This window comes from Megascapheus bottae, chromosome 2, assembly GCF_031878675.1.
Source record: "Megascapheus bottae isolate mThoBot1 chromosome 2, mThoBot2.hap1, whole genome shotgun sequence".
NCBI classification, from domain to species: domain Eukaryota; kingdom Metazoa; phylum Chordata; class Mammalia; order Rodentia; family Geomyidae; genus Megascapheus; species Megascapheus bottae.
The window spans coordinates 64049243-64074129 of record NC_143510.1 but is presented as its reverse complement, the minus strand read 5'-3'; the positions used below and the strand labels follow the sequence as shown (position 1 = coordinate 64074129).

The window sequence follows — 24887 nt, the reverse complement described above, 5'->3', positions numbered from 1 at the left end:
ACATCCCAACCTTCAGGGTCACTGCAAGACAAAGGGCATGTGTTTCTGCCCTTGGCCCTTCAGCCGGACCTAGGGAACTGGCCACCTTTCCGAGCACTTTGGGGCTGCCCGCATGTTCCTGGCTACGCTCCCTCAGCACTCCCAACTTGGGTTTCTCCAAAAGACTCCAACACCATTGTATGTCTCCAAGTGCTAGGGGCCATCTCTGCTTTTGTACTCTATCCATTCTTCCTATTGTCCCTGACTCTACTGTATAGATCAATTAATAAATCGGAAATAAAAACGGAGATAAAGCACACGTTTGCTGAGAGTTGTTCTTGTGTTCAGTCATCGCTACTCTGCAATTGTGATATCTGATGATCACTATTCAGTCCCGGCCTTTGAGGGAATGCCAATGTGATGCTCTTCTCCAGTGAACTTCTAGGAAAGTCTTAATGGAGCCGTGGCTCCAGGAATACAGAGGCGACAATGCGCACAAAAGCCCCACTGTATTCAGTTCCAGGACCTGGCACAAACACAGGTACTTGCACTAAATAAGTCGTGTGTACGCACATGTGCACACCCCACACCCACACCCACACCCCACACCCACCCACCCACCCACCCACAACCACACAAACATGCTTTCCAGAAAAATGCAAAGTAGTCCAGCATGATTGCTCACACCTGGAATCCTACCTCCTCAGGAGGCTGAGATCTAAGTGTCAAGTTTCAAATTCAGCCCTGGCCATAAAATCTTGAGATTCCTACCTCCAATGATCCCCTAGAAAATGGGAAGTGAAGTGGTGGCTTAAGGGTTTGGAGGTAGTCTTGAGCTGAAGAGGTCAGGAACAATACCAGGTCCTGGGCCAAGGCTTTCAGCCTTTGCTGAAATTTTCATTGAAAGCTCCAAAGCCTAGATTTCTGAGCTAGGTCCCATAAGGAAAAAAAAGAAACAGTCAAAGAAGGAAAGAAAGACAGAAAGAAAGATAGAAAGAAAGAAAGAAAGAAGGAAAGAAAGAAAGGAAGAAAGGAAGAAAGAAAGAAAGAAAGAAAGAAAGAAAGAAAGAACAGTGGAAATGTTATAGGGTAATTTGGACATCGATAACCAAACACAGTCTGTGAAAGGATGTTAAACCCTTCCCATCTCCATGTTATTCTACATGAGAATTTTCACTATTTAAATTGTTGTGGTGGAAATAGGTGCCTAGAATCACTTGGATTTGCTCTGGAGGGTGAAACCATGCTCGGTGTGCTGGGTGTGGCTTCCAAATCCCCACCCATCAAGCCAGGGAACTAGTTGTACAATCCATCTTTTGGGGGGGGCGGTGAGAATTTTCCACCGTGATATGATTAAATGTGCCTGCAAAAGGTAGACTATATTTCCTTTGCTATTCCAGAGAAATACTCACTTGGTGCCTAACCAGACCCAATGACAACAACAACAACATTGGAAACGAGGAGCAAGAGAGAAATATGCCCACCACACTGAGGTGGCTTCTGCCTCTAATTCTGTCCTTCAGGAGCATGAGAACCATGGATCCCAGGAAGATGTCAACAAGCAGAGAGGTGTGTGAGAAAATTGGACGCCAACAAGCTCCTCAGAAAACATCCTAGGATTCCAAGAATCCAGGGTCTCCAGAGTTTTGAGATGGGAGGATCACACTGCAAGGACTATCTAGGCAATCCAGATCCTTAGAGTTTCTAGGTTTCTGTAGCCATTGCTTTGGACAAGTTTTAGAGCACTAACCTAGACCAAAAGCCGCTCAGAGCCCCGAGTTCCTGTTCTAATACATGAACCCAATAAAATGGAAAGGTTCGAAAAGGCAGGATTAAAGCTCTTGTGAAGGTAGGGAGATTAAAGTTAGGAAGGCAGGGGGTGAAAAGGCAGGCAGGATGGAAGGAAGGAAGGAAGGAATGAATGAAGGAAGGAAGGAAGGAAGGAAGGAAGGAAGGAAATAAGGAATTCATGCAGGAAGACAAGTAGAGAAAGAAGGAAAACCAAAAATTTTCCGAAAAAGTTCCTGGAGACTCTACACAATTTTGCAGGCTGAGGGTCGTACAACCTGACCCCAAGTCAGGGCAATGGACCATCTGTGGAATAGTATTGGGGATTTAAAAGTAAAAGGGAGGAACTTTTTCTATGTATTTCAATGTAATTTTTCATTTTCGACGAAATGCATAGAGGGGTTACAGTTCCACCTGCCAAACAGTAGGTGCATTAATTCGCCACAATAATATGCCTTGTCCGGATATTAGGGTAGAAACGTTTTGTGTCTACACATTCACAGGTGAGAAATGGATGCCAGGCACTGTGACTCGCATGTCAATAATCCTATCTGAAGGGATTAGGATCCACCCTGTGCAGGACCCTATCCAGTGTAGGGTTGCTGGGTGTGACTCAGAAATCCCAAGGGAGGGGGGGGGGCTGTTCTTTTATTGGAAGATAGGTGCTGGAAAGGGCTGCGTTGGGGCTATAAGACTCCCAGGGGCACAGAGAAGAGCAGCAGTTTCCCAGAGTCCACAGTCAGAGCCTGACGCTGCTGGACCGGAGAGAGCCCTGCCTGCACACCGGATCCTGGTCTTGTCCAGCGAGAGGAACATGGGGACGCCACCCACCCTGGAGAGTCTAGCCATGCAGGCCTTAGTGAGGAGCCATTCGGTGTCCATCTGTGACACCCTGGAGGATGTGCCATGGCTGCTGTTCCCCCGGCTCTTCAGGGAGGCCTATGCCGGGGGCCACGCAGAGGTGCTGAAGGCCATGGTGCAGGCCTGGCCCTTCCCCTGCCTGCTCCTGGGGGCCGTGACGCGGTCACCAGACCTGGAAGCCTTGAAGGCTGCCCTGGATGGACTCGATCTGTTGCTCGCCCAGAAAGATCGGCCGCGTCGCTGGAAACTGCAAGTTCTGGATCTGCGAAGCGTGTCCTCCGAGATGCGGGCCCAGGGCTGCCCCTCTCTGGCCGGAAGCTCCCCTCCAGGCCCCCTGAGCCCCCGGCCCCCGGCGACTTGCGATGCACGAAGGACTGAAGAGCGGCCCTTGACCATAGTCCTGGACCTCACCATCCAAGATGGCCCCCAGGGGGCTTTCCAGGCCTACGTGCTGCGGTGGGCCCGGAAGAGGAGAGGGCGAGTCCAGCTGCGGTGCGAGAAGCTGCAGATCCTGTCGGGCTGCACCTCCAGAGTGCGGAAGGCTCTGCGGCCAGTGCGCCTGGACTCCATCCAAGAACTGGTGGTGGACTGTTTCTGGCGTCGAGAGACCATGAAAACCTTTGCTCGTCAGCTCAGCCAGATGCAGAACCTTCGGGTGCTCCACTTCTCCAAGATGAGTGCTCAGGTGTACACTTCCAGAGCCCTCAACGCGCTGTACTCCCGCAAGTACGCAGCACACCTGGGGCGGCTGCAGTGTCTGCGGGAGCTTCACGTGCACGACGTCTTCTTCCTCCACGGAAAGCTGCCGGCCATCCTGGGGAGCCTGACAGCTCTGAAGACGCTGTCTTTGAGTTCCTGTCCCCTGCAGGAAGACGACCTGAAGTTTCTGTCCGGCTGCGCCTGCGCCAGGCAGCTCCAGCGCCTGCGACTGAGGAGTGTGTGCCTGGGCCGCTTCAGTCCGGAGCCCCTGCGAGCCCTGCTGGAGCAAGCGGCCGGGACCCTGGAGACCCTGGCCTTGGAGGACTGTGGCCTCACCGACGCCCAGCTCCCTGCCATCCTGCCCGCCCTCAGACAGTGCTCCCAGCTCGGCTTCTTCAGTTTCTATGGAAACCCCATCTCCTTGGGCAGCCTGTGTACCCTGCTCAGCCACACTGCCAGGCTGGCCCGTTTCAGTCAAGGGATCTATCCTCCCCCTCTGGAGAGCTTCTACTTTCAAGACGACGGGGTCCTGGGGAGCATCCACCTTGAGAGATTTCTTCTCATGCTGGGCCCCCTGTTGCAAGCGTGGAGAGCTTCCTCGACGCCTAGCCAGCGCTTCCAGATCTGCGCCGATTTCTGTCATCGTCGCCGAAAGTGCCAGATGGTTAGCCTGGGGCCCCGTGGCTCCTGGGTGCTCACAGTGGAAGGACTTCCTGGCCTGTCTGCGCTGCCTGCGTAATTGGGCGCCTCCCTCCCCAGCATTCCTGTGGACCTGACCCATGAAAGCCTAGCTTTAAGGTCCTTCCCCCATCCTCACACATCCCAACCTTCAGGGTCACTGCAAGACAAAGGGCATGTGTTTCTGCCCTTGGCCCTTCAGCCGGACCTAGGGAACTGGCCACCTTTCCGAGCACTTTGGGGCTGCCCGCATGTTCCTGGCTACGCTCCCTCAGCACTCCCAACTTGGGTTTCTCCAAAAGACTCCAACACCATTGTATGTCTCCAAGTGCTAGGGGCCATCTCTGCTTTTGTACTCTATCCATTCTTCCTATTGTCCCTGACTCTACTGTATAGATCAATTAATAAATCGGAAATAAAAACGGAGATAAAGCACACGTTTGCTGAGAGTTGTTCTTGTGTTCAGTCATCGCTACTCTGCAATTGTGATATCTGATGATCACTATTCAGTCCCGGCCTTTGAGGGAATGCCAATGTGATGCTCTTCTCCAGTGAACTTCTAGGAAAGTCTTAATGGAGCCGTGGCTCCAGGAATACAGAGGCGACAATGCGCACAAAAGCCCCACTGTATTCAGTTCCAGGACCTGGCACAAACACAGGTACTTGCACTAAATAAGTCGTGTGTACGCACATGTGCACACCCCACACCCACACCCACACCCCACACCCACCCACCCACCCACCCACAACCACACAAACATGCTTTCCAGAAAAATGCAAAGTAGTCCAGCATGATTGCTCACACCTGGAATCCTACCTCCTCAGGAGGCTGAGATCTAAGTGTCAAGTTTCAAATTCAGCCCTGGCCATAAAATCTTGAGATTCCTACCTCCAATGATCCCCTAGAAAATGGGAAGTGAAGTGGTGGCTTAAGGGTTTGGAGGTAGCCTTGAGCTGAAGAGGTCAGGAACAATACCAGGTCCTGGGCCAAGGCTTTCAGCCTTTGCTGAAATTTTCATTGAAAGCTCCAAAGCCTAGATTTCTGAGCTAGGTCCCATAAGGAAAAAAAAGAAACAGTCAAAGAAGGAAAGAAAGACAGAAAGAAAGAAAGAAAGAAAGAAAGAAAGAAGAGTGTAAATGTTATAGGGTAATTTGGACATCGATAACCAAACACAGTCTGTGAAAGGATGTTAAACCCTTCCCATCTCCATGTTATTCTACATGAGAATTTTCACTATTTAAATTGTTGTGGTGGAAATAGGTGCCTAGAATCACTTGGATTTGGTCTGGAGGGTGAAACCATGCTCGGTGTGCTGGGTGTGGCTTCCAAATCCCCACCCATCAAGCCAGGGAACTAGTTGTACAATCCATCTTTTGGGGGGGGCGGTGAGAATTTTCCACCGTGATATGATTAAATGTGCCTGCAAAAGGTAGACTATATTTCCTTTGCTATTCCAGAGAAATACTCACTTGGTGCCTAACCAGACCCAATGACAACAACAACAACATTGGAAACGAGGAGCAAGAGAGAAATATGCCCACCACACTGAGGTGGCTTCTGCCTCTAATTCTGTCCTTCAGGAGCATGAGAACCATGGATCCCAGGAAGATGTCAACAAGCAGAGAGGTGTGTGAGAAAATTGGACGCCAACAAGCTCCTCAGAAAACATCCTAGGATTCCAAGAATCCAGGGTCTCCAGAGTTTTGAGATGGGAGGATCACACTGCAAGGACTATCTAGGCAATCCAGATCCTTAGAGTTTCTAGGTTTCTGTAGCCATTGCTTTGGACAAGTTTTAGAGCACTAACCTAGACCAAAAGCCGCTCAGAGCCCCGAGTTCCTGTTCTAATACATGAACCCAATAAAATGGAAAGGTTCGAAAAGGCAGGATTAAAGCTCTTGTGAAGGTAGGGAGATTAAAGTTAGGAAGGCAGGGGGTGAAAAGGCAGGCAGGATGGAAGGAAGGAAGGAAGGAATGAATGAAGGAAGGAAGGAAGGAAGGAAGGAAGGAAGGAAATAAGGAATTCATGCAGGAAGACAAGTAGAGAAAGAAGGAAAACCAAAAATTTTCCGAAAAAGTTCCTGGAGACTCTACACAATTTTGCAGGCTGAGGGTCGTACAACCTGACCCCAAGTCAGGGCAATGGACCATCTGTGGAATAGTATTGGGGATTTAAAAGTAAAAGGGAGGAACTTTTTCTATGTATTTCAATGTAATTTTTCATTTTCGACGAAATGCATAGAGGGGTTACAGTTCCACCTGCCAAACAGTAGGTGCATTAATTCGCCACAATAATATGCCTTGTCCGGATATTAGGGTAGAAACGTTTTGTGTCTACACATTCACAGGTGAGAAATGGATGCCAGGCACTGTGACTCGCATGTCAATAATCCTATCTGAAGGGATTAGGATCCACCCTGTGCAGGACCCTATCCAGTGTAGGGTTGCTGGGTGTGACTCAGAAATCCCAAGGGAGGGGGGGGGGCTGTTCTTTTATTGGAAGATAGGTGCTGGAAAGGGCTGCGTTGGGGCTATAAGACTCCCAGGGGCACAGAGAAGAGCAGCAGTTTCCCAGAGTCCACAGTCAGAGCCTGACGCTGCTGGACCGGAGAGAGCCCTGCCTGCACACCGGATCCTGGTCTTGTCCAGCGAGAGGAACATGGGGACGCCACCCACCCTGGAGAGTCTAGCCATGCAGGCCTTAGTGAGGAGCCATTCGGTGTCCATCTGTGACACCCTGGAGGATGTGCCATGGCTGCTGTTCCCCCGGCTCTTCAGGGAGGCCTATGCCGGGGGCCACGCAGAGGTGCTGAAGGCCATGGTGCAGGCCTGGCCCTTCCCCTGCCTGCTCCTGGGGGCCGTGACGCGGTCACCAGACCTGGAAGCCTTGAAGGCTGCCCTGGATGGACTCGATCTGTTGCTCGCCCAGAAAGATCGGCCGCGTCGCTGGAAACTGCAAGTTCTGGATCTGCGAAGCGTGTCCTCCGAGATGCGGGCCCAGGGCTGCCCCTCTCTGGCCGGAAGCTCCCCTCCAGGCCCCCTGAGCCCCCGGCCCCCGGCGACTTGCGATGCACGAAGGACTGAAGAGCGGCCCTTGACCATAGTCCTGGACCTCACCATCCAAGATGGCCCCCAGGGGGCTTTCCAGGCCTACGTGCTGCGGTGGGCCCGGAAGAGGAGAGGGCGAGTCCAGCTGCGGTGCGAGAAGCTGCAGATCCTGTCGGGCTGCACCTCCAGAGTGCGGAAGGCTCTGCGGCCAGTGCGCCTGGACTCCATCCAAGAACTGGTGGTGGACTGTTTCTGGCGTCGAGAGACCATGAAAACCTTTGCTCGTCAGCTCAGCCAGATGCAGAACCTTCGGGTGCTCCACTTCTCCAAGATGAGTGCTCAGGTGTACACTTCCAGAGCCCTCAACGCGCTGTACTCCCGCAAGTACGCAGCACACCTGGGGCGGCTGCAGTGTCTGCGGGAGCTTCACGTGCACGACGTCTTCTTCCTCCACGGAAAGCTGCCGGCCATCCTGGGGAGCCTGACAGCTCTGAAGACGCTGTCTTTGAGTTCCTGTCCCCTGCAGGAAGACGACCTGAAGTTTCTGTCCGGCTGCGCCTGCGCCAGGCAGCTCCAGCGCCTGCGACTGAGGAGTGTGTGCCTGGGCCGCTTCAGTCCGGAGCCCCTGCGAGCCCTGCTGGAGCAAGCGGCCGGGACCCTGGAGACCCTGGCCTTGGAGGACTGTGGCCTCACCGACGCCCAGCTCCCTGCCATCCTGCCCGCCCTCAGACAGTGCTCCCAGCTCGGCTTCTTCAGTTTCTATGGAAACCCCATCTCCTTGGGCAGCCTGTGTACCCTGCTCAGCCACACTGCCAGGCTGGCCCGTTTCAGTCAAGGGATCTATCCTCCCCCTCTGGAGAGCTTCTACTTTCAAGACGACGGGGTCCTGGGGAGCATCCACCTTGAGAGATTTCTTCTCATGCTGGGCCCCCTGTTGCAAGCGTGGAGAGCTTCCTCGACGCCTAGCCAGCGCTTCCAGATCTGCGCCGATTTCTGTCATCGTCGCCGAAAGTGCCAGATGGTTAGCCTGGGGCCCCGTGGCTCCTGGGTGCTCACAGTGGAAGGACTTCCTGGCCTGTCTGCGCTGCCTGCGTAATTGGGCGCCTCCCTCCCCAGCATTCCTGTGGACCTGACCCATGAAAGCCTAGCTTTAAGGTCCTTCCCCCATCCTCACACATCCCAACCTTCAGGGTCACTGCAAGACAAAGGGCATGTGTTTCTGCCCTTGGCCCTTCAGCCGGACCTAGGGAACTGGCCACCTTTCCGAGCACTTTGGGGCTGCCCGCATGTTCCTGGCTACGCTCCCTCAGCACTCCCAACTTGGGTTTCTCCAAAAGACTCCAACACCATTGTATGTCTCCAAGTGCTAGGGGCCATCTCTGCTTTTGTACTCTATCCATTCTTCCTATTGTCCCTGACTCTACTGTATAGATCAATTAATAAATCGGAAATAAAAACGGAGATAAAGCACACGTTTGCTGAGAGTTGTTCTTGTGTTCAGTCATCGCTACTCTGCAATTGTGATATCTGATGATCACTATTCAGTCCCGGCCTTTGAGGGAATGCCAATGTGATGCTCTTCTCCAGTGAACTTCTAGGAAAGTCTTAATGGAGCCGTGGCTCCAGGAATACAGAGGCGACAATGCGCACAAAAGCCCCACTGTATTCAGTTCCAGGACCTGGCACAAACACAGGTACTTGCACTAAATAAGTCGTGTGTACGCACATGTGCACACCCCACACCCACACCCACACCCCACACCCACCCACCCACCCACCCACAACCACACAAACATGCTTTCCAGAAAAATGCAAAGTAGTCCAGCATGATTGCTCACACCTGGAATCCTACCTCCTCAGGAGGCTGAGATCTAAGTGTCAAGTTTCAAATTCAGCCCTGGCCATAAAATCTTGAGATTCCTACCTCCAATGATCCCCTAGAAAATGGGAAGTGAAGTGGTGGCTTAAGGGTTTGGAGGTAGCCTTGAGCTGAAGAGGTCAGGAACAATACCAGGTCCTGGGCCAAGGCTTTCAGCCTTTGCTGAAATTTTCATTGAAAGCTCCAAAGCCTAGATTTCTGAGCTAGGTCCCATAAGGAAAAAAAAGAAACAGTCAAAGAAGGAAAGAAAGACAGAAAGAAAGATAGAAAGAAAGAAAGAAAGAAGGAAAGAAAGAAAGGAAGAAAGGAAGAAAGAAAGAAAGAAAGAAAGAAAGAAAGAAAGAAAGAACAGTGGAAATGTTATAGGGTAATTTGGACATCGATAACCAAACACAGTCTGTGAAAGGATGTTAAACCCTTCCCATCTCCATGTTATTCTACATGAGAATTTTCACTATTTAAATTGTTGTGGTGGAAATAGGTGCCTAGAATCACTTGGATTTGCTCTGGAGGGTGAAACCATGCTCGGTGTGCTGGGTGTGGCTTCCAAATCCCCACCCATCAAGCCAGGGAACTAGTTGTACAATCCATCTTTTGGGGGGGGCGGTGAGAATTTTCCACCGTGATATGATTAAATGTGCCTGCAAAAGGTAGACTATATTTCCTTTGCTATTCCAGAGAAATACTCACTTGGTGCCTAACCAGACCCAATGACAACAACAACAACATTGGAAACGAGGAGCAAGAGAGAAATATGCCCACCACACTGAGGTGGCTTCTGCCTCTAATTCTGTCCTTCAGGAGCATGAGAACCATGGATCCCAGGAAGATGTCAACAAGCAGAGAGGTGTGTGAGAAAATTGGACGCCAACAAGCTCCTCAGAAAACATCCTAGGATTCCAAGAATCCAGGGTCTCCAGAGTTTTGAGATGGGAGGATCACACTGCAAGGACTATCTAGGCAATCCAGATCCTTAGAGTTTCTAGGTTTCTGTAGCCATTGCTTTGGACAAGTTTTAGAGCACTAACCTAGACCAAAAGCCGCTCAGAGCCCCGAGTTCCTGTTCTAATACATGAACCCAATAAAATGGAAAGGTTCGAAAAGGCAGGATTAAAGCTCTTGTGAAGGTAGGGAGATTAAAGTTAGGAAGGCAGGGGGTGAAAAGGCAGGCAGGATGGAAGGAAGGAAGGAAGGAATGAATGAAGGAAGGAAGGAAGGAAGGAAGGAAGGAAGGAAATAAGGAATTCATGCAGGAAGACAAGTAGAGAAAGAAGGAAAACCAAAAATTTTCCGAAAAAGTTCCTGGAGACTCTACACAATTTTGCAGGCTGAGGGTCGTACAACCTGACCCCAAGTCAGGGCAATGGACCATCTGTGGAATAGTATTGGGGATTTAAAAGTAAAAGGGAGGAACTTTTTCTATGTATTTCAATGTAATTTTTCATTTTCGACGAAATGCATAGAGGGGTTACAGTTCCACCTGCCAAACAGTAGGTGCATTAATTCCCCACAATAATATGCCTTGTCCGGATATTAGGGTAGAAACGTTTTGTGTCTACACATTCACAGGTGAGAAATGGATGCCAGGCACTGTGACTCGCATGTCAATAATCCTATCTGAAGGGATTAGGATCCACCCTGTGCAGGACCCTATCCAGTGTAGGGTTGCTGGGTGTGACTCAGAAATCCCAAGGGAGGGGGGGGGGCTGTTCTTTTATTGGAAGATAGGTGCTGGAAAGGGCTGCGTTGGGGCTATAAGACTCCCAGGGGCACAGAGAAGAGCAGCAGTTTCCCAGAGTCCACAGTCAGAGCCTGACGCTGCTGGACCGGAGAGAGCCCTGCCTGCACACCGGATCCTGGTCTTGTCCAGCGAGAGGAACATGGGGACGCCACCCACCCTGGAGAGTCTAGCCATGCAGGCCTTAGTGAGGAGCCATTCGGTGTCCATCTGTGACACCCTGGAGGATGTGCCATGGCTGCTGTTCCCCCGGCTCTTCAGGGAGGCCTATGCCGGGGGCCACGCAGAGGTGCTGAAGGCCATGGTGCAGGCCTGGCCCTTCCCCTGCCTGCTCCTGGGGGCCGTGACGCGGTCACCAGACCTGGAAGCCTTGAAGGCTGCCCTGGATGGACTCGATCTGTTGCTCGCCCAGAAAGATCGGCCGCGTCGCTGGAAACTGCAAGTTCTGGATCTGCGAAGCGTGTCCTCCGAGATGCGGGCCCAGGGCTGCCCCTCTCTGGCCGGAAGCTCCCCTCCAGGCCCCCTGAGCCCCCGGCCCCCGGCGACTTGCGATGCACGAAGGACTGAAGAGCGGCCCTTGACCATAGTCCTGGACCTCACCATCCAAGATGGCCCCCAGGGGGCTTTCCAGGCCTACGTGCTGCGGTGGGCCCGGAAGAGGAGAGGGCGAGTCCAGCTGCGGTGCGAGAAGCTGCAGATCCTGTCGGGCTGCACCTCCAGAGTGCGGAAGGCTCTGCGGCCAGTGCGCCTGGACTCCATCCAAGAACTGGTGGTGGACTGTTTCTGGCGTCGAGAGACCATGAAAACCTTTGCTCGTCAGCTCAGCCAGATGCAGAACCTTCGGGTGCTCCACTTCTCCAAGATGAGTGCTCAGGTGTACACTTCCAGAGCCCTCAACGCGCTGTACTCCCGCAAGTACGCAGCACACCTGGGGCGGCTGCAGTGTCTGCGGGAGCTTCACGTGCACGACGTCTTCTTCCTCCACGGAAAGCTGCCGGCCATCCTGGGGAGCCTGACAGCTCTGAAGACGCTGTCTTTGAGTTCCTGTCCCCTGCAGGAAGACGACCTGAAGTTTCTGTCCGGCTGCGCCTGCGCCAGGCAGCTCCAGCGCCTGCGACTGAGGAGTGTGTGCCTGGGCCGCTTCAGTCCGGAGCCCCTGCGAGCCCTGCTGGAGCAAGCGGCCGGGACCCTGGAGACCCTGGCCTTGGAGGACTGTGGCCTCACCGACGCCCAGCTCCCTGCCATCCTGCCCGCCCTCAGACAGTGCTCCCAGCTCGGCTTCTTCAGTTTCTATGGAAACCCCATCTCCTTGGGCAGCCTGTGTACCCTGCTCAGCCACACTGCCAGGCTGGCCCGTTTCAGTCAAGGGATCTATCCTCCCCCTCTGGAGAGCTTCTACTTTCAAGACGACGGGGTCCTGGGGAGCATCCACCTTGAGAGATTTCTTCTCATGCTGGGCCCCCTGTTGCAAGCGTGGAGAGCTTCCTCGACGCCTAGCCAGCGCTTCCAGATCTGCGCCGATTTCTGTCATCGTCGCCGAAAGTGCCAGATGGTTAGCCTGGGGCCCCGTGGCTCCTGGGTGCTCACAGTGGAAGGACTTCCTGGCCTGTCTGCGCTGCCTGCGTAATTGGGCGCCTCCCTCCCCAGCATTCCTGTGGACCTGACCCATGAAAGCCTAGCTTTAAGGTCCTTCCCCCATCCTCACACATCCCAACCTTCAGGGTCACTGCAAGACAAAGGGCATGTGTTTCTGCCCTTGGCCCTTCAGCCGGACCTAGGGAACTGGCCACCTTTCCGAGCACTTTGGGGCTGCCCGCATGTTCCTGGCTACGCTCCCTCAGCACTCCCAACTTGGGTTTCTCCAAAAGACTCCAACACCATTGTATGTCTCCAAGTGCTAGGGGCCATCTCTGCTTTTGTACTCTATCCATTCTTCCTATTGTCCCTGACTCTACTGTATAGATCAATTAATAAATCGGAAATAAAAACGGAGATAAAGCACACGTTTGCTGAGAGTTGTTCTTGTGTTCAGTCATCGCTACTCTGCAATTGTGATATCTGATGATCACTATTCAGTCCCGGCCTTTGAGGGAATGCCAATGTGATGCTCTTCTCCAGTGAACTTCTAGGAAAGTCTTAATGGAGCCGTGGCTCCAGGAATACAGAGGCGACAATGCGCACAAAAGCCCCACTGTATTCAGTTCCAGGACCTGGCACAAACACAGGTACTTGCACTAAATAAGTCGTGTGTACGCACATGTGCACACCCCACACCCACACCCACACCCCACACCCACCCACCCACCCACCCACAACCACACAAACATGCTTTCCAGAAAAATGCAAAGTAGTCCAGCATGATTGCTCACACCTGGAATCCTACCTCCTCAGGAGGCTGAGATCTAAGTGTCAAGTTTCAAATTCAGCCCTGGCCATAAAATCTTGAGATTCCTACCTCCAATGATCCCCTAGAAAATGGGAAGTGAAGTGGTGGCTTAAGGGTTTGGAGGTAGCCTTGAGCTGAAGAGGTCAGGAACAATACCAGGTCCTGGGCCAAGGCTTTCAGCCTTTGCTGAAATTTTCATTGAAAGCTCCAAAGCCTAGATTTCTGAGCTAGGTCCCATAAGGAAAAAAAAGAAACAGTCAAAGAAGGAAAGAAAGACAGAAAGAAAGATAGAAAGAAAGAAAGAAAGAAGGAAAGAAAGAAAGGAAGAAAGGAAGAAAGAAAGAAAGAAAGAAAGAAAGAAAGAAAGAAAGAACAGTGGAAATGTTATAGGGTAATTTGGACATCGATAACCAAACACAGTCTGTGAAAGGATGTTAAACCCTTCCCATCTCCATGTTATTCTACATGAGAATTTTCACTATTTAAATTGTTGTGGTGGAAATAGGTGCCTAGAATCACTTGGATTTGCTCTGGAGGGTGAAACCATGCTCGGTGTGCTGGGTGTGGCTTCCAAATCCCCACCCATCAAGCCAGGGAACTAGTTGTACAATCCATCTTTTGGGGGGGGCGGTGAGAATTTTCCACCGTGATATGATTAAATGTGCCTGCAAAAGGTAGACTATATTTCCTTTGCTATTCCAGAGAAATACTCACTTGGTGCCTAACCAGACCCAATGACAACAACAACAACATTGGAAACGAGGAGCAAGAGAGAAATATGCCCACCACACTGAGGTGGCTTCTGCCTCTAATTCTGTCCTTCAGGAGCATGAGAACCATGGATCCCAGGAAGATGTCAACAAGCAGAGAGGTGTGTGAGAAAATTGGACGCCAACAAGCTCCTCAGAAAACATCCTAGGATTCCAAGAATCCAGGGTCTCCAGAGTTTTGAGATGGGAGGATCACACTGCAAGGACTATCTAGGCAATCCAGATCCTTAGAGTTTCTAGGTTTCTGTAGCCATTGCTTTGGACAAGTTTTAGAGCACTAACCTAGACCAAAAGCCGCTCAGAGCCCCGAGTTCCTGTTCTAATACATGAACCCAATAAAATGGAAAGGTTCGAAAAGGCAGGATTAAAGCTCTTGTGAAGGTAGGGAGATTAAAGTTAGGAAGGCAGGGGGTGAAAAGGCAGGCAGGATGGAAGGAAGGAAGGAAGGAATGAATGAAGGAAGGAAGGAAGGAAGGAAGGAAATAAGGAATTCATGCAGGAAGACAAGTAGAGAAAGAAGGAAAACCAAAAATTTTCCGAAAAAGTTCCTGGAGACTCTACACAATTTTGCAGGCTGAGGGTCGTACAACCTGACCCCAAGTCAGGGCAATGGACCATCTGTGGAATAGTATTGGGGATTTAAAAGTAAAAGGGAGGAACTTTTTCTATGTATTTCAATGTAATTTTTCATTTTCGACGAAATGCATAGAGGGGTTACAGTTCCACCTGCCAAACAGTAGGTGCATTAATTCGCCACAATAATATGCCTTGTCCGGATATTAGGGTAGAAACGTTTTGTGTCTACACATTCACAGGTGAGAAATGGATGCCAGGCACTGTGACTCGCATGTCAATAATCCTATCTGAAGGGATTAGGATCCACCCTGTGCAGGACCCTATCCAGTGTAGGGTTGCTGGGTGTGACTCAGAAATCCCAAGGGAGGGGGGGGGGGCTGTTCTTTTATTGGAAGATAGGTGCTGGAAAGGGCTGCGTTGGGGCTATAAGACTCCCAGGGGCACAGAGAAGAGCAGCAGTTTCCCAGAGTCCACAGTCAGAGCCTGACGCTGCTGGACCGGAGAGAGCCCTGCCTGCACACCGGATCCTGGTCTTGTCCAGCGAGAGGAACATGGGGACGCCACCCACCCTGGAGAGTCTAGCCATGCAGGCCTTAGTGAGGAGCCATTCGGTGTCCATCTGTGACACCCTGGAGGATGTGCCATGGCTGCTGTTCCCCCGGCTCTTCAGGGAGGCCTATGCCGGGGGCCACGCAGAGGTGCTGAAGGCCATGGTGCAGGCCTGGCCCTTCCCCTGCCTGCTCCTGGGGGCCGTGACGCGGTCACCAGACCTGGAAGCCTTGAAGGCTGCCCTGGATGGACTCGATCTGTTGCTCGCCCAGAAAGATCGGCCGCGTCGCTGGAAACTGCAAGTTCTGGATCTGCGAAGCGTGTCCTCCGAGATGCGGGCCCAGGGCTGCCCCTCTCTGGCCGGAAGCTCCCCTCCAGGCCCCCTGAGCCCCCGGCCCCCGGCGACTTGCGATGCACGAAGGACTGAAGAGCGGCCCTTGACCATAGTCCTGGACCTCACCATCCAAGATGGCCCCCAGGGGGCTTTCCAGGCCTACGTGCTGCGGTGGGCCCGGAAGAGGAGAGGGCGAGTCCAGCTGCGGTGCGAGAAGCTGCAGATCCTGTCGGGCTGCACCTCCAGAGTGCGGAAGGCTCTGCGGCCAGTGCGCCTGGACTCCATCCAAGAACTGGTGGTGGACTGTTTCTGGCGTCGAGAGACCATGAAAACCTTTGCTCGTCAGCTCAGCCAGATGCAGAACCTTCGGGTGCTCCACTTCTCCAAGATGAGTGCTCAGGTGTACACTTCCAGAGCCCTCAACGCGCTGTACTCCCGCAAGTACGCAGCACACCTGGGGCGGCTGCAGTGTCTGCGGGAGCTTCACGTGCACGACGTCTTCTTCCTCCACGGAAAGCTGCCGGCCATCCTGGGGAGCCTGACAGCTCTGAAGACGCTGTCTTTGAGTTCCTGTCCCCTGCAGGAAGACGACCTGAAGTTTCTGTCCGGCTGCGCCTGCGCCAGGCAGCTCCAGCGCCTGCGACTGAGGAGTGTGTGCCTGGGCCGCTTCAGTCCGGAGCCCCTGCGAGCCCTGCTGGAGCAAGCGGCCGGGACCCTGGAGACCCTGGCCTTGGAGGACTGTGGCCTCACCGACGCCCAGCTCCCTGCCATCCTGCCCGCCCTCAGACAGTGCTCCCAGCTCGGCTTCTTCAGTTTCTATGGAAACCCCATCTCCTTGGGCAGCCTGTGTACCCTGCTCAGCCACACTGCCAGGCTGGCCCGTTTCAGTCAAGGGATCTATCCTCCCCCTCTGGAGAGCTTCTACTTTCAAGACGACGGGGTCCTGGGGAGCATCCACCTTGAGAGATTTCTTCTCATGCTGGGCCCCCTGTTGCAAGCGTGGAGAGCTTCCTCGACGCCTAGCCAGCGCTTCCAGATCTGCGCCGATTTCTGTCATCGTCGCCGAAAGTGCCAGATGGTTAGCCTGGGGCCCCGTGGCTCCTGGGTGCTCACAGTGGAAGGACTTCCTGGCCTGTCTGCGCTGCCTGCGTAATTGGGCGCCTCCCTCCCCAGCATTCCTGTGGACCTGACCCATGAAAGCCTAGCTTTAAGGTCCTTCCCCCATCCTCACACATCCCAACCTTCAGGGTCACTGCAAGACAAAGGGCATGTGTTTCTGCCCTTGGCCCTTCAGCCGGACCTAGGGAACTGGCCACCTTTCCGAGCACTTTGGGGCTGCCCGCATGTTCCTGGCTACGCTCCCTCAGCACTCCCAACTTGGGTTTCTCCAAAAGACTCCAACACCATTGTATGTCTCCAAGTGCTAGGGGCCATCTCTGCTTTTGTACTCTATCCATTCTTCCTATTGTCCCTGACTCTACTGTATAGATCAATTAATAAATCGGAAATAAAAACGGAGATAAAGCACACGTTTGCTGAGAGTTGTTCTTGTGTTCAGTCATCGCTACTCTGCAATTGTGATATCTGATGATCACTATTCAGTCCCGGCCTTTGAGGGAATGCCAATGTGATGCTCTTCTCCAGTGAACTTCTAGGAAAGTCTTAATGGAGCCGTGGCTCCAGGAATACAGAGGCGACAATGCGCACAAAAGCCCCACTGTATTCAGTTCCAGGACCTGGCACAAACACAGGTACTTGCACTAAATAAGTCGTGTGTACGCACATGTGCACACCCCACACCCACACCCACACCCCACACCCACCCACCCACCCACCCACAACCACACAAACATGCTTTCCAGAAAAATGCAAAGTAGTCCAGCATGATTGCTCACACCTGGAATCCTACCTCCTCAGGAGGCTGAGATCTAAGTGTCAAGTTTCAAATTCAGCCCTGGCCATAAAATCTTGAGATTCCTACCTCCAATGATCCCCTAGAAAATGGGAAGTGAAGTGGTGGCTTAAGGGTTTGGAGGTAGCCTTGAGCTGAAGAGGTCAGGAACAATACCAGGTCCTGGGCCAAGGCTTTCAGCCTTTGCTGAAATTTTCATTGAAAGCTCCAAAGCCTAGATTTCTGAGCTAGGTCCCATAAGGAAAAAAAAGAAACAGTCAAAGAAGGAAAGAAAGACAGAAAGAAAGATAGAAAGAAAGAAAGAAAGAAGGAAAGAAAGAAAGGAAGAAAGGAAGAAAGAAAGAAAGAAAGAAAGAAAGAAAGAAAGAAAGAAAGAACAGTGGAAATGTTATAGGGTAATTTGGACATCGATAACCAAACACAGTCTGTGAAAGGATGTTAAACCCTTCCCATCTCCATGTTATTCTACATGAGAATTTTCACTATTTAAATTGTTGTGGTGGAAATAGGTGCCTAGAATCACTTGGATTTGCTCTGGAGGGTGAAACCATGCTCGGTGTGCTGGGTGTGGCTTCCAAATCCCCACCCATCAAGCCAGGGAACTAGTTGTACAATCCATCTTTTGGGGGGGGCGGTGAGAATTTTCCACCGTGATATGATTAAATGTGCCTGCAAAAGGTAGACTATATTTCCTTTGCTATTCCAGAGAAATACTCACTTGGTGCCTAACCAGACCCAATGACAACAACAACAACATTGGAAACGAGGAGCAAGAGAGAAATATGCCCACCACACTGAGGTGGCTTCTGCCTCTAATTCTGTCCTTCAGGAGCATGAGAACCATGGATCCCAGGAAGATGTCAACAAGCAGAGAGGTGTGTGAGAAAATTGGACGCCAACAAGCTCCTCAGAAAACATCCTAGGATTCCAAGAATCCAGGGTCTCCAGAGTTTTGAGATGGGAGGATCACACTGCAAGGACTATCTAGGCAATCCAGATCCTTAGAGTTTCTAGGTTTCTGTAGCCATTGCTTTGGACAAGTTTTAGAGCACTAACCTAGACCAAAAGCCGCTCAGAGCCCCGAGTTCCTGTTCTAATACATGAACCCAATAAAATGGAAAGGTTCGAAAAGGCAGGATTAAAGCTCTTGTGAAGGTAGGGAGATTAAAGTTAGGAAGGCAGGGGGTGAAAAGGCAGGCAGGATGGAAGGAAGGAAGGAAGGAATGAATGAAGGAAGGAAGGAAGGAAGGAAGGAAGGAAGGAAGGAAGGAAATAAGGAATTCATGCAGGAAGACAAGTAGAGAAAGAAGGAAAACCAAAAATTTTCCGAAAAAGTTCCTGGAGACTCTACACAATTTTGCAGGCTGAGGGTCGTACAACCTGACCCCAAGTCAGGGCAATGGACCATCTGTGGAATAGTATTGGGGATTTAAAAGTAAAAGGGAGGAACTTTTTCTATGTATTTCAATGTAATTTTTCATTTTCGACGAAATGCATAGAGGGGTTACAGTTCCACCTGCCAAACAGTAGGTGCATTAATTCGCCACAATAATATGCCTTGTCCGGATATTAGGGTAGAAACGTTTTGTGTCTACACATTCACAGGTGAGAAATGGATGCCAGGCACTGTGACTCGCATGTCAATAATCCTATCTGAAGGGATTAGGATCCACCCTGTGCAGGACCCTATCCAGTGTAGGGTTGCTGGGTGTGACTCAGAAATCCCAAGGGAGGGGGGGGGGCTGTTCTTTTATTGGAAGATAGGTGCTGGAAAGGGCTGCGTTGGGGCTATAAGACTCCCAGGGGCACAGAGAAGAGCAGCAGTTTCCCAGAGTCCACAGTCAGAGCCTGACGCTGCTGGACCGGAGAGAGCCCTGCCTGCACACCGGATCCTGGTCTTGTCCAGCGAGAGGAACATGGGGACGCCACCCACCCTGGAGAGTCTAGCCATGCAGGCCTTAGTGAGGAGCCATTCGGTGTCCATCTGTGACACCCTGGAGGATGTGCCATGGCTGCTGTTCCCCCGGCTCTTCAGGGAGGCCTATGCCGGGGGCCACGCAGAGGTGCTGAAGGCCATGGTGCAGGCCTGGCCCTTCCCCTGCCTGCTCCTGGGGGCCGTGACGCGGTCACCAGACCTGGAAGCCTTGAAGGCTGCCCTGGATGGACTCGATCTGTTGCTCGCCCAGAAAGATCGGCCGCGTCGCTGGAAACTGCAAGTTCTGGATCTGCGAAGCGTGTCCTCCGAGATGCGGGCCCAGGGCTGCCCCTCTCTGGCCGGAAGCTCCCCTCCAGGCCCCCTGAGCCCCCGGCCCCCGGCGACTTGCGATGCACGAAGGACTGAAGAGCGGCCCTTGACCATAGTCCTGGACCTCACCATCCAAGATGGCCCCCAGGGGGCTTTCCAGGCCTACGTGCTGCGGTGGGCCCGGAAGAGGAGAGGGCGAGTCCAGCTGCGGTGCGAGAAGCTGCAGATCCTGTCGGGCTGCACCTCCAGAGTGCGGAAGGCTCTGCGGCCAGTGCGCCTGGACTCCATCCAAGAACTGGTGGTGGACTGTTTCTGGCGTCGAGAGACCATGAAAACCTTTGCTCGTCAGCTCAGCCAGATGCAGAACCTTCGGGTGCTCCACTTCTCCAAGATGAGTGCTCAGGTGTACACTTCCAGAGCCCTCAACGCGCTGTACTCCCGCAAGTACGCAGCACACCTGGGGCGGCTGCAGTGTCTGCGGGAGCTTCACGTGCACGACGTCTTCTTCCTCCACGGAAAGCTGCCGGCCATCCTGGGGAGCCTGACAGCTCTGAAGACGCTGTCTTTGAGTTCCTGTCCCCTGCAGGAAGACGACCTGAAGTTTCTGTCCGGCTGCGCCTGCGCCAGGCAGCTCCAGCGCCTGCGACTGAGGAGTGTGTGCCTGGGCCGCTTCAGTCCGGAGCCCCTGCGAGCCCTGCTGGAGCAAGCGGCCGGGACCCTGGAGACCCTGGCCTTGGAGGACTGTGGCCTCACCGACGCCCAGCTCCCTGCCATCCTGCCCGCCCTCAGACAGTGCTCCCAGCTCGGCTTCTTCAGTTTCTATGGAAACCCCATCTCCTTGGGCAGCCTGTGTACCCTGCTCAGCCACACTGCCAGGCTGGCCCGTTTCAGTCAAGGGATCTATCCTCCCCCTCTGGAGAGCTTCTACTTTCAAGACGACGGGGTCCTGGGGAGCATCCACCTTGAGAGATTTCTTCTCATGCTGGGCCCCCTGTTGCAAGCGTGGAGAGCTTCCTCGACGCCTAGCCAGCGCTTCCAGATCTGCGCCGATTTCTGTCATCGTCGCCGAAAGTGCCAGATGGTTAGCCTGGGGCCCCGTGGCTCCTGGGTGCTCACAGTGGAAGGACTTCCTGGCCTGTCTGCGCTGCCTGCGTAATTGGGCGCCTCCCTCCCCAGCATTCCTGTGGACCTGACCCATGAAAGCCTAGCTTTAAGGTCCTTCCCCCATCCTCACACATCCCAACCTTCAGGGTCACTGCAAGACAAAGGGCATGTGTTTCTGCCCTTGGCCCTTCAGCCGGACCTAGGGAACTGGCCACCTTTCCGAGCACTTTGGGGCTGCCCGCATGTTCCTGGCTACGCTCCCTCAGCACTCCCAACTTGGGTTTCTCCAAAAGACTCCAACACCATTGTATGTCTCCAAGTGCTAGGGGCCATCTCTGCTTTTGTACTCTATCCATTCTTCCTATTGTCCCTGACTCTACTGTATAGATCAATTAATAAATCGGAAATAAAAACGGAGATAAAGCACACGTTTGCTGAGAGTTGTTCTTGTGTTCAGTCATCGCTACTCTGCAATTGTGATATCTGATGATCACTATTCAGTCCCGGCCTTTGAGGGAATGCCAATGTGATGCTCTTCTCCAGTGAACTTCTAGGAAAGTCTTAATGGAGCCGTGGCTCCAGGAATACAGAGGCGACAATGCGCACAAAAGCCCCACTGTATTCAGTTCCAGGACCTGGCACAAACACAGGTACTTGCACTAAATAAGTCGTGTGTACGCACATGTGCACACCCCACACCCACACCCACACCCCACACCCACCCACCCACCCACCCACAACCACACAAACATGCTTTCCAGAAAAATGCAAAGTAGTCCAGCATGATTGCTCACACCTGGAATCCTACCTCCTCAGGAGGCTGAGATCTAAGTGTCAAGTTTCAAATTCAGCCCTGGCCATAAAATCTTGAGATTCCTACCTCCAATGATCCCCTAGAAAATGGGAAGTGAAGTGGTGGCTTAAGGGTTTGGAGGTAGCCTTGAGCTGAAGAAGTCAGGAACAATACCAGGTCCTGGGCCAAGGCTTTCAGCCTTTGCTGAAATTTTCATTGAAAGCTCCAAAGCCTAGATTTCTGAGCTAGGTCCCATAAGGAAAAAAAAGAAACAGTCAAAGAAGGAAAGAAAGACAGAAAGAAAGATAGAAAGAAAGAAAGAAAGAAGGAAAGAAAGAAAGGAAGAAAGGAAGAAAGAAAGAAAGAAAGAAAGAAAGAACAGTGGAAATGTTATAGGGTAATTTGGACATCGATAACCAAACACAGTCTGTGAAAGGATGTTAAACCCTTCCCATCTCCATGTTATTCTACATGAGAATTTTCACTATTTAAATTGTTGTGGTGGAAATAGGTGCCTAGAATCACTTGGATTTGCTCTGGAGGGTGAAACCATGCTCGGTGTGCTGGGTGTGGCTTCCAAATCCCCACCCATCAAGCCAGGGAACTAGTTGTACAATCCATCTTTTGGGGGGGGCGGTGAGAATTTTCCACCGTGATATGATTAAATGTGCCTGCAAAAGGTAGACTATATTTCCTTTGCTATTCCAGAGAAATACTCACTTGGTGCCTAACCAGACCCAATGACAACAACAACAACATTGGAAACGAGGAGCAAGAGAGAAATATGCCCACCACACTGAGGTGGCTTCTGCCTCTAATTCTGTCCTTCAGGAGCATGAGAACCATGGATCCCAGGAAGATGTCAACAAGCAGAGAGGTGTGTGAGAAAATTGGACGCCAACAAGCTCCTCAGAAAACATCCTAGGATTCCAAGAATCCAGGGTCTCCAGAGTTTTGAGATGGGAGGATTACACTGCAAGGACTATCTAGGCAATCCAGATCCTTAGAGTTTCTAGGTTTCTGTAGCCATTGCTTTGGACAAGTTTTAGAGCACTAACCTAGACCAAAAGCCGCTCAGAGCCCCGAGTTCCTGTTCTAATACATGAACCCAATAAAATGGAAAGGTTCGAAAAGGCAGGATTAAAGCTCTTGTGAAGGTAGGGAGATTAAAGTTAGGAAGGCAGGGGGTGAAAAGGCAGGCAGGATGGAAGGAAGGAAGGAAGGAATGAATGAAGGAAGGAAGGAAGGAAGGAAGAAAGGAAATAAGGAATTCATGCAGGAAGACAAGTAGAGAAAGAAGGAAAACCAAAAATTTTCCGAAAAAGTTCCTGGAGACTCTACACAATTTTGCAGGCTGAGGGTCGTACAACCTGACCCCAAGTCAGGGCAATGGACCATCTGTGGAATAGTATTGGGGATTTAAAAGTAAAAGGGAGGAACTTTTTCTATGTATTTCAATGTAATTTTTCATTTTCGACGAAATGCATAGAGGGGTTACAGTTCCACCTGCCAAACAGTAGGTGCATTAATTCGCCACAATAATATGCCTTGTCCGGATATTAGGGTAGAAACGTTTTGTGTCTACACATTCACAGGTGAGAAATGGATGCCAGGCACTGTGACTCGCATGTCAATAATCCTATCTGAAGGGATTAGGATCCACCCTGTGCAGGACCCTATCCAGTGTAGGGTTGCTGGGTGTGACTCAGAAATCCCAAGGGAGGGGGGGGGGGCTGTTCTTTTATTGGAAGATAGGTGCTGGAAAGGGCTGCGTTGGGGCTATAAGACTCCCAGGGGCACAGAGAAGAGCAGCAGTTTCCCAGAGTCCACAGTCAGAGCCTGACGCTGCTGGACCGGAGAGAGCCCTGCCTGCACACCGGATCCTGGTCTTGTCCAGCGAGAGGAACATGGGGACGCCACCCACCCTGGAGAGTCTAGCCATGCAGGCCTTAGTGAGGAGCCATTCGGTGTCCATCTGTGACACCCTGGAGGATGTGCCATGGCTGCTGTTCCCCCGGCTCTTCAGGGAGGCCTATGCCGGGGGCCACGCAGAGGTGCTGAAGGCCATGGTGCAGGCCTGGCCCTTCCCCTGCCTGCTCCTGGGGGCCGTGACGCGGTCACCAGACCTGGAAGCCTTGAAGGCTGCCCTGGATGGACTCGATCTGTTGCTCGCCCAGAAAGATCGGCCGCGTCGCTGGAAACTGCAAGTTCTGGATCTGCGAAGCGTGTCCTCCGAGATGCGGGCCCAGGGCTGCCCCTCTCTGGCCGGAAGCTCCCCTCCAGGCCCCCTGAGCCCCCGGCCCCCGGCGACTTGCGATGCACGAAGGACTGAAGAGCGGCCCTTGACCATAGTCCTGGACCTCACCATCCAAGATGGCCCCCAGGGGGCTTTCCAGGCCTACGTGCTGCGGTGGGCCCGGAAGAGGAGAGGGCGAGTCCAGCTGCGGTGCGAGAAGCTGCAGATCCTGTCGGGCTGCACCTCCAGAGTGCGGAAGGCTCTGCGGCCAGTGCGCCTGGACTCCATCCAAGAACTGGTGGTGGACTGTTTCTGGCGTCGAGAGACCATGAAAACCTTTGCTCGTCAGCTCAGCCAGATGCAGAACCTTCGGGTGCTCCACTTCTCCAAGATGAGTGCTCAGGTGTACACTTCCAGAGCCCTCAACGCGCTGTACTCCCGCAAGTACGCAGCACACCTGGGGCGGCTGCAGTGTCTGCGGGAGCTTCACGTGCACGACGTCTTCTTCCTCCACGGAAAGCTGCCGGCCATCCTGGGGAGCCTGACAGCTCTGAAGACGCTGTCTTTGAGTTCCTGTCCCCTGCAGGAAGACGACCTGAAGTTTCTGTCCGGCTGCGCCTGCGCCAGGCAGCTCCAGCGCCTGCGACTGAGGAGTGTGTGCCTGGGCCGCTTCAGTCCGGAGCCCCTGCGAGCCCTGCTGGAGCAAGCGGCCGGGACCCTGGAGACCCTGGCCTTGGAGGACTGTGGCCTCACCGACGCCCAGCTCCCTGCCATCCTGCCCGCCCTCAGACAGTGCTCCCAGCTCGGCTTCTTCAGTTTCTATGGAAACCCCATCTCCTTGGGCAGCCTGTGTACCCTGCTCAGCCACACTGCCAGGCTGGCCCGTTTCAGTCAAGGGATCTATCCTCCCCCTCTGGAGAGCTTCTACTTTCAAGACGACGGGGTCCTGGGGAGCATCCACCTTGAGAGATTTCTTCTCATGCTGGGCCCCCTGTTGCAAGCGTGGAGAGCTTCCTCGACGCCTAGCCAGCGCTTCCAGATCTGCGCCGATTTCTGTCATCGTCGCCGAAAGTGCCAGATGGTTAGCCTGGGGCCCCGTGGCTCCTGGGTGCTCACAGTGGAAGGACTTCCTGGCCTGTCTGCGCTGCCTGCGTAATTGGGCGCCTCCCTCCCCAGCATTCCTGTGGACCTGACCCATGAAAGCCTAGCTTTAAGGTCCTTCCCCCATCCTCACACATCCCAACCTTCAGGGTCACTGCAAGACAAAGGGCATGTGTTTCTGCCCTTGGCCCTTCAGCCGGACCTAGGGAA

General features: G+C 52.7%; 6 pseudogenes; all 6 read left to right on the top strand.

Annotated features, from left to right (window-relative positions):
* Nucleotides 1-2581: 2581 nt before the first annotated feature.
* LOC150067251 (PRAME family member 12 pseudogene) lies at nucleotides 2582-4066 on the top strand (annotated as a pseudogene).
* A 2599-nt stretch (nucleotides 4067-6665) lies between these two features.
* Nucleotides 6666-8150, top strand: LOC150067250 (PRAME family member 12 pseudogene; annotated as a pseudogene).
* A 2663-nt stretch (nucleotides 8151-10813) lies between these two features.
* LOC150067249 (PRAME family member 12 pseudogene) lies at nucleotides 10814-12298 on the top strand (annotated as a pseudogene).
* A 2656-nt stretch (nucleotides 12299-14954) lies between these two features.
* On the top strand, nucleotides 14955-16439 carry LOC150067248 (PRAME family member 12 pseudogene; annotated as a pseudogene).
* Nucleotides 16440-19114: 2675 nt separating this feature from the next.
* Nucleotides 19115-20599, top strand: LOC150067247 (PRAME family member 12 pseudogene; annotated as a pseudogene).
* Nucleotides 20600-23247: 2648 nt separating this feature from the next.
* On the top strand, nucleotides 23248-24732 carry LOC150067246 (PRAME family member 12 pseudogene; annotated as a pseudogene).
* Nucleotides 24733-24887: the final 155 nt, after the last annotated feature.